Raw genomic sequence first — 15,584 nt, 5'->3', positions numbered from 1 at the left:
ATAAATATTTAAACAAATTAATGATGAAAATTTATGTTTTCAAAATATCTTAGATTGGCTTGTCTAACAAACAGGGTGTATTTTTTTAAGTATATGCCAAGTATATTCTTTATTTGAGGGTAGAACTGCAGGGAGGACAGGATGAGAGGGACGGGGCAGCAAGGCAGGCAGGAAGGAAAGGAATACAAAGCTATATGTTGTCCAGGTGGCCAGGGCTTTGACAGAGAGCACAGCTGGTTGACTGGTCATGGAGGATGGGAGGTCTCCAGAGAGGCCATGGAGCCACTGGGTCTGAGAACAACTCAGGAGGGAGAAGGAGGGGAGAACACAGGGCAAAAAAGCAAGGCAAGGAATTTACCTTCAGGCTTTTTCACTCTGTTTCCTTTTTCTCACTGGTCAAAGTTTGCCAAAAATTGGTGAGAGGAGTCTGAGCCTCAGTGGGTCTGGTGTGGTTCACCTTGGGTCTCAGAAGAGACATACGGTTCCCCCATGCCTGCAACGTTGGGGAGGCACAGGGGAGGCTGCTGCTGTATGAGAGGTTCTAGGGGCACTTGGCCTGACATAAACTGAGATCTATGCAAAATATCTTCTAGGATTTTATAATATTTTCAAAGGCTAAAATTTATATTATACAATCCTAAAATTAAAAAATTACAAATTTCAGTATGTTATATACAATATCAGAATTTATATTAAAACAAAGCTAAAAATAAAATTATTTCACTTCCTCCTTAATAAATCTTTTTACAATTGAATTTTCAGTATAATAAAAGGGTCCAAGTTCACAATTTATACACTGTGGCAAAATGACCCAATTACGAGATTAAGGGTTAGAATGTCAAGTGATATTAATTTAAGTGAGGAATAAGTCCTTAATTAAATGAATTAAATCTCCAGATTTAATTAATGCCAGTTCTCATAGAACTTTGTTTTTGTAAAGTTCTCGTAGAACTTTTTCTACAATGAAACATGAAATTGGATGAGATGTACACAGTTTTCATAGTCTAATACCCTATACTTTAGGACCGCAGTTTTTATTTTTCATCATTTAAAAAATATCACTCACACTGGGTGAAATATAAAATCGAGGGAAAAAAGTCCAAATAGATCTTAATAAGCTTGCTGCCACTAAATCACAAACCAAGAAATCTCCAAAGGAGCTCTCTGGCCTGGCTTCTTCTTCGACCCGATAAGAAAAACTTATCTGGGAACACATTGCTATTCCAAACTGGACACTAATTCCCCTCGATATAGCACTGAAATGCCTTCAAACGAATCAGGATGTTGTTAGAAAAATAAAATTTGAACATGGTACTGGGAAATGGAGTCCATGTCAATTGTCTACTAGATTAAAATGCTATCCTCTAAAAATGATGTTAGTACTTAAAAGAAAAAAATGTTTATAGGAGAACACATGACATCGAGTAGCAAGTAAAATAGTGCCATTACTCTAAGATACAATTATTATTCATATTTAAGTCATAGGTGTCAGCCAGTATAACATCACAAGACTTTAAAATCAGGATGGTGAAAGAGTCAGCATAAAGAAAGAAAAGGAAAGAGAAAGAAAAAGGAAGAAAAGAGGAAGAAAAAAGGAAGGCAGGCAGGCAGGAAGGAAAATAAAGAGAGTGAGAGAAAGAAAATGAGAAACAATCAAACTAGAATATACTCTGGCAAATTTCAATGTAGTAGATGTTTTATAATTTTGTCCAACCATTTTTTATTTAATCCTTATTTAATTCCACTATTACTAGAAGAGGGACACAGAACAGATTCTCCCTCAGAGCCTCCAGAAGGAACCAACCCTTCCGCCATCTTGATTTCAGACTTCTGGCCTCCAGAATTGTGAGAGAATCCATTTCAGCCATTTTAAGCCACCTGTTTTGTGATAATTTGTTATAACAGACCTAGGAATAATAATAATAATGTGTCCCAGTGGACTTATCTCCAAAATGTGTTCTCGTTAGACTGCATGAACTCAAAAAAGTAATATTTGAAAAGGTATTTAATATGATGTCTGGCACATGAAAGACCCTCAATAAAAGTGACCTTTCCTTCTACTTCCACCAGCTCTCAGCCCAGACAGGTACTTCAACATAGGGCTCCCAAAACCATCTACTACATAGCAGACCAATCATTTCCCAAGAGAGAAATATAAAAAATATTCCTGGCCAGGGAAATAGATCAAGGCCTTTCCCTAAGCATAAGGCAATTTTGCCACCTTTTCTTACTCACTTATTCCTTTACTTCCTACAGAGTTTCTTCAGTAAAATTTGTTTAAACTTTTGGCCTCCTAGCTTGACCCAGCTCTGTGTATTCAATCTCCTGGTTGTCTGCATTTCTGGATTTGGCCCACTGCTTGGCTGAATTCTCCTGTCTTTTCCTTGGAAAACAATACAAACTTTAATTTTTCAATTATTTTTTTTTTTTTTTAGAATTTTTATATTCATAACATTTCATCTTCACCACACCCTATGAAGTAGACAGGTTATTTTATTAATATTACATATCAGTAAGGAGATTTGAGAGGTATTATGACCCTCCCAAATCACAAAGACACCAAAAGAAGAATGGTACAAAAATTGTGATTATTACTGCTAAATCCACGTTTTATTTTGCTTTCAATTGTGTTATAGGTACACCATTTGCTCAAATAAAATCCAGTAAATGTCCAAAGCAAATAAGCTAAATGTGGATCCCTAAAAATGAAATAAGTTAGAATCAATTCTCCAGAATAGCATAAGATATGCCGGATGAAGACGAGAGGTGGCCGGAAGATAGAGCTGATCCCAACACATAAAAGGAATTCGAGTCAAAAATCCAGTAGAATAGCATGAGGAAGCAGGCAGAATCATGCAGGAGAGTGAAAACTCCTGATATTTAAAAACAGATATTGGAAAAATGCCTGTAGATGGGCTCAAGGGCATTCACAAGGAGAACAGACTGTGGAATTTCTTTCACTGAAGAAGTCATTGGAGATCTATCTGTGCAGAAGTGTACACATACTGTTTTGTGTGCTGGCTACAATATTAAGCAGGCTATCCATGTAAGGAACTTACAATCTAAACTCACAGGTACAAAGTTACAATAGACAGTATATGGCTGACTCTCAAATAATATAAACTCTATAACATACTGCTTGCTATATATTATGTCTCTATCAAAATTAGTAGTGGTGTCCAAAAGAGAGTGGACATGCTGGTAAAAACTGAAAATGAATGACAATTTCAGAGAGGTTGTGGGGAAACAGTCACATTCACATTCACTTTAAGAGTGATTCGACCATTCACTTGTATTAAGAGTGTACACTGGTATACAACCTTCCATGATCAGTAATGATCGACTTTCAAAAGTCATATACCTAGCAACCAGCAATTTCAATTCTATAGCACTAATCACCTAAGTGAACAAGGATACATGGACTAAGAATGTTCACAGCAGGTTTACAATGGAGAAAAAATAGATGCATCCTAAACGTCTAAGAAAACAGGATTGGTTAAATAGGTGAAATGTACCTTAGTAATGATTTTGAATATATTTATGATACAGAGCTCTACTACCTGACAAGATGGCCATGATGTCTTAAGTGAAATGGGTGGTAGGTACATTATAAACCACATTTTGTGGCTGTGTATATGCACTTATACATAAGTTTGGAAGCACATAAATCAAATTGACAACAGTAGAAATCTCTGCGTGGAATGATACCAATTGATCTTTTTTTTTTTTTAATTGAGGAAAAGGGTATTAAATAAATTAATTAAAAGATAATGAAAGACACATCCTCGAGGTGGTTCTGTTTATTCTTTCACCCAATATTTGCTGAGTATCTCCGCAGAGGACTGTGAGAGAAATACAAAGGCTAGTCAAAGCTCTGAGTCCAGAAAAGAAGCCTGAGACCCCAGACCACCAGTGGAGACATTCCCTTGACTAATTATTAATGTTATCTCAACTTCCAGTGTGAGAATGTTATCCATGGGTCACAAAATTTGTAACTGGTACATCTTCTAAAACTTACCATTGGTCAGTTTTGAACACAACTGAGCTGAACATTATAGAGTGTCAATCATAATTTCACGACTGAGTTGTCAGGAAGAAAAAAGTATCTACTGCACTTGGAAATGTCAAGTGTAACCCAATAAATGTCAAATAAAATTGAATTGTTTGCAAGAACTTATGGATGTGTGAACAGGAAGCCTGAAAAAGAAGCTCTGAAAATGAAACTCCATGTATTTGGTTGAGTTGTGTTCTGAAAATCAAGGTTTTCTCCCCTCTTAATGGTACCCTACATAGTAAACCATGCTAACTTCTCTGAAGAATACTTTATCCTTTAAATATTTGCTGTCCAGTCACTTTTCTAATAAACACATTTCTCACACACATATCTCTGCAATGATATAGGGGGAATTACTAAGGCCTATAACCAATGCTGGTTAACACATTCTTTTAAACTGTCCCATGGAGTGTTTTCTCAGGAACAAACTCCAAAAATACAGCCAAGTTAATAAGGCCCAAGACCCAAAGTGCTTAGTATATGGTGGTTTCCTTTACGCTGAAAATGATCTTAGCAACCAGATGTGATATACGCATGTCTGTGGTCAACCTAATGTACTCTCTTCTGCCAAATTTATTTGAAAAAGGATTGAGAGGGCTGTCAATCACAACTGACTTTCTCCAGAGGGCATGTAATAAAGTGATAACTGTAATTCTTTGTTTTAATTCAACCAATATTTACTGATCACTTCCCTGTGCCAAGGTCTTTGCATTTCTAGGAATGCAATAGTGTATGTTGATCCCTGAACTTTTTGGAGCCCAAAATCAAGTCAGGGAGACACATAAGAAGCAAAGACAAAACCACATATGATGAGTAAAGTGCCTGGATTGGCAGCATTTCAAAGGGACACCTAACTTGAACATGGAAGGTCAGAGAAGTATTAGCCTAAGAAGTGAGAAGAACAATAAAGTACTAAAGGAAGAGAAGAATAATGTGTATTCAAAGACCTAAAAGTATTAAAGAAGCTTATGAGATTCAGTCAGGTAAGGATGACTTCTACCAATACGGCATTTAAGATGTCAAAATGGTGAATGAGTTAGTCAGCAATTCACTTCAAAAAACTTGGAGAAGTGAATATTAACATACAATACACAAATTAGGAAGTCTGCTTCTCTTTCAGGCCAAATCGAGCTAAGTATGTCCTTTGGAAGTTTTGTACTTAATACTTGAGAGTAAGTACTAGGGGTATTTTGCATTGTGTATGATATATCACTACAACACATATATATCTGTGTGGAATGACATTCACACCCTCAAAACCACTTTTTATGACATGACACATCACATTTCTCCCATAAGACGATTTTCTTAGTCTACTCATTTTGATGTTTGTTTTCCTCTGTCAAATTTAATCACCTTTGATAGTAACTGACTGTCTCAGAATGAGTGGGGGTTGTTTATTTATGTGCAATGATAAAAGAGAAAATATTTTATAGCCCCTTTCTTTTACCACTGAGTCAACTGTACACCACCCTCTCTCCTTCTGAGGACTCAAGCTCTACCTGAGACTGACTAGTGGTCTTGGGATGTTCAGTCAACGAGGGCTCCTGCACACTACCCTCACCTACCACCATGCCACCTCCCACCTTGCTACTTCCAAGAGAAGCCCAAACAAGCTCCAGATGCCTCTGTCATCCATGGCTCTGTCCAGATTCTAATTCAGGCAGAGTGACTCTGGCCCAACCTCCGTCACTTGTCTTGCCTCCTACCTGCTCTCCCTGCTTCTGCCCTTGGCCCCTCTACAGGCTAGCTTCAGGAGAGCCAGAGGATACTTTCACAATATCATGTCACGTCTCTACTCAAAACCACTGGAAAGGTTCATAAAGTGGAAATTTACCATATAAACCAGCAATTCCATCTTAGAGTTCTACTCTATTAGTTTTATTTTCCTATTGTAACAGATTGTAACAAACGATGGTTTAAAACACACTCACTTATTATCTCACAGTGTTTGCAGAACTGAGGTCTGGCACAATATGACCGGATCCTCTGCTTAGGTCTCACCAGGCTACAATCAAGGTATTGGCCAGGACCATGATACTCGTTTAAGGCTCAGAATCATCTTCTAAATCTTACTGGTTACTGGCAGGATTCAATTCCTACAGCTATTAGACTGAAGTCTCCATTTCCTTAACATACAGCCCTTGATCTTCAAGCCAACAATACTGTATCAATTCCTTCTCATGCTTCAAATTTCTGACTTCTTCTGTTAATATTTCTGAATTCTTCTTCTGCCTTCCTCTTCTGCTTTGAAGGGCTCATGTGATTACATTGGGTCTACCAAGCTAATCCAGGATAATACCTATTTTAATGTCAACTAATTAGTAACTTTAATTATATCTGCAAAGTCCTTTTTTGGCATATAATGTTACATAGTCATAGATGCAGCACCAGGGATGAAGGTCATGGGGCCAGAATTCTGCCTACCATATTACCCAAGAGAAATAAAGACATAGTCCACACATAGATTTACACATATTCATAACAGGCAAAAATTTAAAAATAAAACAACTGGTGAATCAAAAGACAAAATGTGCTATATTCATACAATGAAACAGTAGTCAGAAACAGGAGAACTACCGATACATTTGGCGACATGAACTTCAAAAACATACTAAGTGAGATATGTACTTCTCATACTGAGAAGTCAGAAACAAGAGACTACATGCTGTATGATGTAATTTACAGAAAAAGAAATCTATATGGACAAAAAGTAGATTAATGGTTGTCTATAGCTAGGGGTGGGAATGAGATTAAAAGTAAACAGGCATGAGGGATCACACTAGAGCATGAAAGTGTTCTAAAACTGGACTATGGTGATAACTGGTATATTTGTTACTAAGTCATTGAACTGTACACTTGAAATGGGTAAATTTTATGATATGTAAAATATGACTTAATAAACTTATTTAAAACAATTAAAAATAAAACCACTGCAAAGTGGTTCCTCTTTTCATGTAAATTTAAAGTCAGTGTCCCTCCTGTGGCTTACAAAGTCCTACACAATTTGTATTCCCAGTACCCTGTGACCTCACTTCCTACTGTGCTCTCTCTTTCCTGTTCCTGCCATACTGACTTCCTTACCATCCCCTGAATATGCCAGCACATTCCTGCCTCAGAGCCTTTTCCAATTGATCTTATCGATCCAACCCTTCGAATTAGGCTATCACTGCTTTGTATCCAGCTCTCCTGAATCAGTTCTGAATCAACATAGACATAAAAGTGGGAGGAATGTGAAGAGGACACTCAATGCTTCCTTCTGCTCTCTTTTGCTCCCCCATGGGGTGAGGGAATACATAATGAAAATGATCACGCTGTGAAAAATCAGTACCAGTTGAGCATTGTGATACTTAGACAGTAGGCAAAGGACAGTCTTTGGAACAGAGCTAGTCCATCATCTGTTTCCAACTGCCACTGGATGCCAATAGCTGGACTATAACAGCTGACTACACCAAGGAATGCACAAATCACTACCATGCTGAAATGCTTTCTCCCTGCTGTCACTCTCACTCCCCTGTCCAACATGAGTCCCAGTTTATTTCAATTATTACCATGATAGATTTTCTTCAACATTTGCAAAATAATGCCAACATCAACCATCCTGTTTCCTAAACTAACAATAAAAAAAATCACCCCTACTTCATCAGAATCAATTACATGGTGAAATAAATTGAAATATAATTCTAAAAGAAACCATTATTTCCACTTTTAACTGCTTTTTTCTTTTGTTTTTGTAATGAGGATAGAGCATCCTACTTGTAACTCTCAATGATTTCCTCAGAGATGGCAGTTATAGACAGTGAGGCGAGGCCCTTTTCCTTACTCGGGCCAAACCTCCCACCCCCAGAGCCATAGCACAGAAACTTAAGAGTTCAGAGAACAGTACCAGTCAACTTTAGAAAGTTGTTGTGTAGTTTCTTAACAAGCTCCTACAATAACCTAGACACATGGGACAAGATTTTCGTTTTGCAAATAAAGTGCTTTATTAAAAAAAAAAAAAAGAGCTATTAATATAATGAGATTCATTGATTTTTAGAGATCAGAAACAAGCAAGCTTTGTAGCAGAGTCCAATATGCCCATCTCAGTCCTCTGGCCATCAATTAATCTACTTTCCCCAATTGGTCTGATATCCATGACTCCATGGGCTATTTTTAAACATATTTTAATGAGTATTTTAAAAAGATAAGGATATCTTTGGCTTCTATTTTTTTATAGGCTGTTAGATGACCTTTTCAAATGCTCTAGAACATGTTCTAGGGCTTTTGGTTTTTGTTTTAAAGACAACACAGTATGATGGTTTAGAACATATGCTAAAATGGAAATAAGTTCAAATCCCAAATCTGACATTTACAAGTTCAGAGACTGAAGTAACTTGCATAAGGTTACACAACTAGTAAGTGACAGGAGGATGATCTGAACCAAGACAGTCTGTTTCCAGGGTCTATGGGCTATTAGACCACTATTAGATCACTATTTTAAGCCCCTCTCATTTACTGCTGTACTACTTCCATGTACATTACCAACATTGTCATCATCTTCCTCATCATCACTACCAAAGAACCACATTATAGACAATAATTAAAACTGTTTTTTTTTTTAATTAATCAAGTCTCAGACTCCAAAATGCCACACTCAGCAAATGCCATCCAATAAATAATCACCACATTCATTCATTTTTCTAATGCTATTCCAGTAAAGTGGAGAAGAAAATGTCACAAACCTCATTTGGCAGATCGGGGAACTGAACTAAAAATGATTAAGTTTCTTAGCATCATTTGGTGACTGAAAGGCAGAGAGAGAACTGATGAAGCTCGAATCTATTCACTCAAAGTTATTACTCATCTTAAAAATATTTAAGCTTCCCAAATGAAAATAGGTAGAACTGTTTCCAAACATCTGATCTACCTGGAGAAAAACAAGGGCAGGCTGACTTGCTAAGCATATTATAATAAAGTATTAGGACATGAGTAAGGGGCCTATCATAAAGAATTCCCACATTGTATCTTCAGTCAGTATAACTGTGGCATTTCTTATTGTTGTGCATTCGGCCTGGGTAATTCCATGACACCTTAAAAGTGACAGATGAATGTGAAAAAGAGCTAACACCTCTTGAAAGATCTGAGAAGATGCCAGAAGGGCCTTAGCCAACTGCAGTGACAGCTGGAATGGAAAAGGACAGATTTTAAAAAGCAACTTACCACTTATTTTTTATGTCTAATTTTGTATTAAAAAGACAACAGAAACAACCTGAGATGGCATTGAAAGAACAACAATTCTATAAACTCTCTTAATTGAACAGTTAATATCCCTAAATCTGGCCAAACTAAAATGAATGACTGTCAAAAGTGACCGATGTCTACAGTCCCTTATTCTATCATTCACTGGCAAATATTTTTACCTATTTAAAAAAAATAGATTTTTAAAGATTCCATCAGACCATTAGAAAGGCCCTAAAAAATTCCAGAGCTTTTTAGTATTTTCCTAAAAGTCTGCTACATGCACATTTGCCAATATTTCACTAAAACAAACCTCTTAAAAATAATAAATTACCTGTCAAATCTCATAAAAACAGATGGTCACTTGGAGACAGGAGAAGATGTTATTCTGTTTTACACAGCTGTTCAGACTAGGAAAAAAAATCATTTCATTTTCCATAACATACACTAAACCTTATATAAAATTTCCAATGTCATGCATAAAAATGTAAATTTCATGCAGCTGTTTCTATGTTATACATCTGATTATTACTGAGGAAACATCTTGAATAATAAAAAATATTATCATAAATAAAAACTCAAATTTGTCTTTGTTTTCTCTTATCATGAATCTACTTCTCAATTGTTTGCTATCAAAAATTTGAAATTGTTGAGTATTCCTAAATCGAGGTATGCTAATATGTTATTTAACAATTAAGAATTTATTAGCGATCTCTTATCAATAAGAAAGTACACATAGCTGAATATGTAACACCACAATTGTTTCTTCCTGTAACTTTCAAGGTGTTTTATGAATTTTATCAGAAATCTAACACATGAAACAATAAGTCAACGCAACATTAGTGTCGCACATTTGAAATGAGATTTTGATTTGTTAGTCTCCAACACATTACTTACATTACTATAAATCACGTGAAGATGAAGACATGTGGCATCCAAGAATAGTTATGAAATAACCAACACCAAGAGCATGCCTCTATTTATGCTCAGAGCTCTCTTGGTTCTATATTTTTAGCAAAAAACATAAAACTTGATAGCTAAAAATATGGCCATTTTTTTTCACATTACTTGCCATGAGCACCAATGTTTAACACTTCAAAATGTCCACAAAATATATCTGTGATATTCAACTGTTATTAAGAGTGGGAGAATTTGTATGGCAGGAGGATTCATTTAGTATTGGCAAAATAATTAAAATTGAGTTAACTGTTAGGTAGTGAACTGCATCAAGAAGTTTCACTATCACTCTGGTTTAACATCTTCCAAAAAATCCTACCAGAACAAAATCCGAATCCCTTACAGAGCCTACAACACCCCAGTGATCTCCTAGCGCCTTCCATCTCTCCAACCTAAACTCCTTCCGCTCCTTGACCGACTATACCTGAGCCTCCATGATCATCTGTCTGTCTCCTGAAACTGCCAAGCTCATGGCCATCACCCATCTGCTTGGAACACTCTTCCCTTAGATATTCTTGCAGCTGTTTAGCATTTACATCACAAATGTCATTTCCACAGATAAGCCTTCCTTGACCATTGGACCCTTCCACGGTCATGTGAAATTCAAACCAGGCCTTCCAGGTTATTATGAAGGTATGTTTATCAAGGTAAGACTTTTTATTATGTTTTGAATATATGTATTTTAGTCTGTTTGATAACTGTTAGCTTGACTTGTAACTTTGTATTTGGAACATATGGGACATGAGCCTCTGTTTGTACTCTTGCCCTTGGTCCTACAAATGCTACAGTGGGCCTGCCTGTCTCCAGGAGTCCTTGATCAAGTCCCTTGAGCTCTCCCAAGCCTGTTTCCTCATTGGAAAGAGAAACAATTCCTGTACTTCCAGCACCTCATATTATGTGAAGAACAAATGAGATCATACATAAAAATCTATAAAAAGCATAATTTACTTATTTTTTTACAATCAACAATTATTTATTTTTTTCCCATTTTATGTTATTTATTTATTTATTTTTTTGGTATAGTGGCACTGATTAACGAAATCCAATAAATTTCAGCTGTATACGCTAACAGTAAGGCATATATATATATATATATTTACACTGTGTTCACCTCTCATAGTTCGATTTCTTTCTGTCACCACATATGTGACCTCCTTTATTCCATCTCATTATTTATTTTTTTCCCATTTTATGTTATTTATTTATTTATTTTTTTGGTATAGTGGCACTGATTAACGAAATCCAATAAATTTCAGCTGTATACGCTAACAGTAAGGCATATATATATATATATATTTACACTGTGTTCACCTCTCATAGTTCGATTTCTTTCTGTCACCACATATGTGACCTCCTTTATTCCATCTCCTTCCCCACTTTTCTTTCTGTCACCACATATTTGACCTCCTTTATTCCATCTTCTTCCCCACTCCCCCCTCCCCTCTGGTAATCACTAGTCTATTGTCCCTGTCTATGAGTCTCTGTTTGTTTGTCCTGTTCATTTGTTGTAAAAAGCATAATTTTAAAATGCTTGTATTGTGTTCTTTCCCACATGTCACGCTATGTATTCCAGCAAACAAGGACCATGACAATTTCCACTGCTGATATCAAGGCAACTGTGGCTTCCAAGAAACTTTTGAGCTAGATGGGGTTTTGACTTTTATTTTTATTTTTTCAGTGTTAAGCATTCATAAAATTATTTCTCTATCCTGCAAAGTATCACATCCTTCCAGAAAGAAAAAGGTATCAGGCTGCCCAAGAGTTTAGACATTGAGAGAAAGAGGACTTAAAATTTAAAAAAAAACTTGCAGAATTACTTATAGTTATTTATATAGAGGCATGCCAACTGAAAAATGTCTCTTCTGCTATTTAGTCCATTGAATACAGCCATTTTCCAGGAAAAGCGCATAATATACACTAGTGCTACGCATTTATTGATCTTTAATCAGCTGCTGGAATGAACAGCACATGAAGTATACACCTAGGGCTGTTTTAGATCTCCCAGGCTGTCTGTTCAGCCTCTCCTCCCATCCCAGAGAAAGTATGATCTCAGAGATTTAATAAATCAAGAGCACAAAGAGAACATAAAAAGAAGCTAGGACAAATAAAGAGGAACTCAAAAACTTAAAGACGGACGAGAGGTAAGCTAGTAAGAGCACAGTAAAAGTTAAAACAGACTCAGGCCAATAGAGGACAAGGGAAAACAAAACCCGATTTTGGTGGACTGAGTTTCAAAAAGACTGCATTTTATGTGATCAAGACTCTTTTACACAATGCATTAAACTCATCAAGTGGGGTACACTAACCACTGTAGAAAAATCACAAATCACCAAAAAATAATGAAAGTCTATGCCAAAGTACTCTTTGGAGTTCATCATGACATAAACTTTCCGATTTTCTCTATAAACAGATATTCTGTCCCATCTATCAGGTCTACAAGTAAATTCAGTAGGAACTTACCTGTAAATAATAACAGTAATAATAATTAAAACATCTAACATCCACCGAGTGATTATAATTTTCATGCATTTATCTAACTGTAACATAATGAGTTATTAAAATAATCAGGAGACTCACAGCAAATCTTTGATGTAAGAAATATTAGTCTCTTTTTTAAATGGGGAAACTAAGGCTTAAGATCTCATGCCAGGAAATCTGAAGAAAACCCCAGGAAGTCTGGCTTCATAGAGGTAGCCAATACAACAATCCAGAGAGGTAAATGGTAGAATTAAGAACCATTAGAAACCTGACATTCCATGGCTTCCACAAAAATATAAAGCTAATATAAATCCAGGAAACACTGCCCTAGTGGAGAAGGAAGAGGATCTTATTGACAGGACCTCACAGAGGACGTTCACATACAATCTCTCATGTGATCCTCACAACATACCTAAATTGTTATTGCCAGTTCATAGAGGAAGAAACTGAGCCCAAATACGTCAAGCAAATTACTCAGGGTCATGAAAGTACCTAATGGTGCTGCCCACATGTGAACTGGTATTAATTCAACATTAATCCACCCAGCATCCCCAAATGGTCTGGGGAACAGGTCCTCTTTGTCATTCAAAGTATCAAACTAGACAGATGGAAAAATAAATGGTAGTATCTAACCACAATCATAAATAGTGCTCCACCACACCCCTAAAAAAGAGGATTGTAATGTGAAAGCCACAGCACAAATTAAGACTTTCTAAATCCTATTCAAATATTCTTTCTACCACACCAGATACAGTCACCCAAGATACTATATTGGAAAATTAAACTGAAGAGAACTGGACCCATTTTCTAATATCCATGGCTTTCTTGCTTACCATAGAAACAAAGTGCTCTGGTGAACTGGGGTAGTTGAGGCAGGCTATTAGAAATATTCACTTTGTCAGTGGCAACCATTTTTCTAAGACAATCTGTTTACATTATTACAGGACTAGGTCTGTATACAGCAACCTCCACATTTATTCCACTGATTTCTTTGTCATGGTTTCAAACAAAAATGCCCTATTGTGTTACTATAACATAGAATGTATTTGCAAGTACCGGCTTATTACAATATTCTTGCAATGATTATTAAAATTTGTTATTCTATACTATACATCATTCAAATCATACTCCAGCAAATACCATATTCAGTTAGTCTAACATATTTTCAACTAATTTCTTCACCTGTCACATTCCATACATCAGAAAGTCCCATGAGCTCTACCTCCACAATATATCCCAAAGATATACATATCCACTTCTCTCTCGCTCTTCTGCCACCTTCATCATCCAAACCACCATCTTGTCTCACTTGGATGATCACAACAGCCTACCTCTTCCTGCAGCCCATTCATCATAGGATAGTTCATAATAGAGAACAACTCATCTCAGTCTGCCTGAGACTTTCTTGGTTTTAAGCACTGAAAGTCTCATATCCCAGGAACCCCCTCACGACTGGAAAATCCAGGACAGTTGGTCATATCGTCTATGGTGAACTTTTTCTATTATAATAGATATTGCTTGCAGTCAAATGAATCACAACCCCACTCTTCACCACTTCTTACATACACACCCTGTGCCATGCGCCCTTGCAGTTCTTTCCACTAGTGGTCCTGGTCCTTCGAATCTGGGCTCACCAGTAGGATGTGAGCAGATACGATGTAAACAGAGACTTAAAACATGCCTGTGGTTAGGTTTGTTTTTTTTGTTTTGTTTTGTTTTTTTGACATTTCTCTGTGAAGATATGCCCTAGGTAGCCCGCTAGTAGAAAGAGGATGAGATTCACAAGGGGCACACCTGGACTTGACCAGCAGCTTGCAGCCACATCCAGTGAGGCCCTGGATAGGCCAATATACAGACATTTGAACAAGGGCAAATGACTCATTGAGTTTTGGAACAACGTAGCCTCTAGCATTATTGAGATACCTAATTGATACGGATTTTATCAAAATCTTTCAGCAGCTCCCCATTTTACTTAGAATAAAATCCAAAATACGTACCTAGGCCTACAAAGCCTACTCTTGCCTTCTTCTCAAATCTCATCCCTCTGTCTTTTTCTAAATTTCAATCTCACTGGCCTGGTTTTCAAATTGGCAAAACTGTTTCCAATTCAGGATCTCTGCCTAAAACACCTTACTCTTCTGGTTCTTCTCTTACCTGGCTCCTTCTCTCCTTGTGTGTCGGCTTAAAATCACCACCTCAGAGACTTCCTTGACCATCCTAAATCCTCCATGATTTTACCACTTGTTTATTTCTGTCGCAGCACTTCTCTGTAAATTATTTCTGTTTGTATTAATCTGTAAATTATTTTTGTATGTACCCTGTATACCCACCAAATTCAAAATTCAAATATTTTTCAGTAAGTTGCTGAATATCGACTGAATGGTGCCCAATGGTCCAGAAAATCAGTTAATCTAATACCCTCGTGGTCTGAGTTGTAAAAGATTTTTCTTATTGAAAACAGGTGAAAATTGATAAGACAGTAGGGCTATAGATAATGTCTATCAATCACTGATACATTTTTAAATTAAAAGTTCAAAAAGGATTTAAGGGAGAAAAAAAAAGTTAGCTGACATAAGCTGATAAAAACCAGAGAGAATTATGCCAGACTTATAGTTGTATCACTCTTTCTAAATGAAACAGTACTTCAACATCAAACTCCTGTAACAGCTCCCCACCACCACCACCACCACCACCACCAAAACTACATTGCTTAAATCAAAGAAAGCTGAACAAATAAAAAGTTGTTTGGCCTAATATAAAATTATAGGCCTTTTAGCTATAGAATTTAAAACAGAAACAAAGGGAAGTATCATTCGTTATCATTTAGTTACAGTTCCATACTATTGGCCAAGTGGAAAATATTTTTAGCTATCCACCT

At 36.5% G+C, this 15,584-nt stretch overlaps 1 protein-coding gene and 1 pseudogene across 2 annotated transcripts in view; both read right to left on the bottom strand.

The window, feature by feature from the left end:
* The window catches only part of LOC102883843, a 37,519-nt pseudogene extending 26,695 nt beyond the window's left edge, over window positions 1-10,824 (bottom strand).
* SUCLG2 (succinate-CoA ligase GDP-forming beta subunit) overlaps window positions 1-15,584 on the bottom strand; it is a 250,538-nt gene that overhangs the window by 167,537 nt on the left and 67,417 nt on the right. The window lies entirely within an intron of this gene.

Source organism: Pteropus alecto, unplaced genomic scaffold (genome assembly GCF_000325575.1).
Source record: "Pteropus alecto unplaced genomic scaffold, ASM32557v1 scaffold75, whole genome shotgun sequence".
NCBI lineage: Eukaryota > Metazoa > Chordata > Mammalia > Chiroptera > Pteropodidae > Pteropus > Pteropus alecto.
This window is presented reverse-complemented; position numbering and strand designations above follow the sequence as displayed.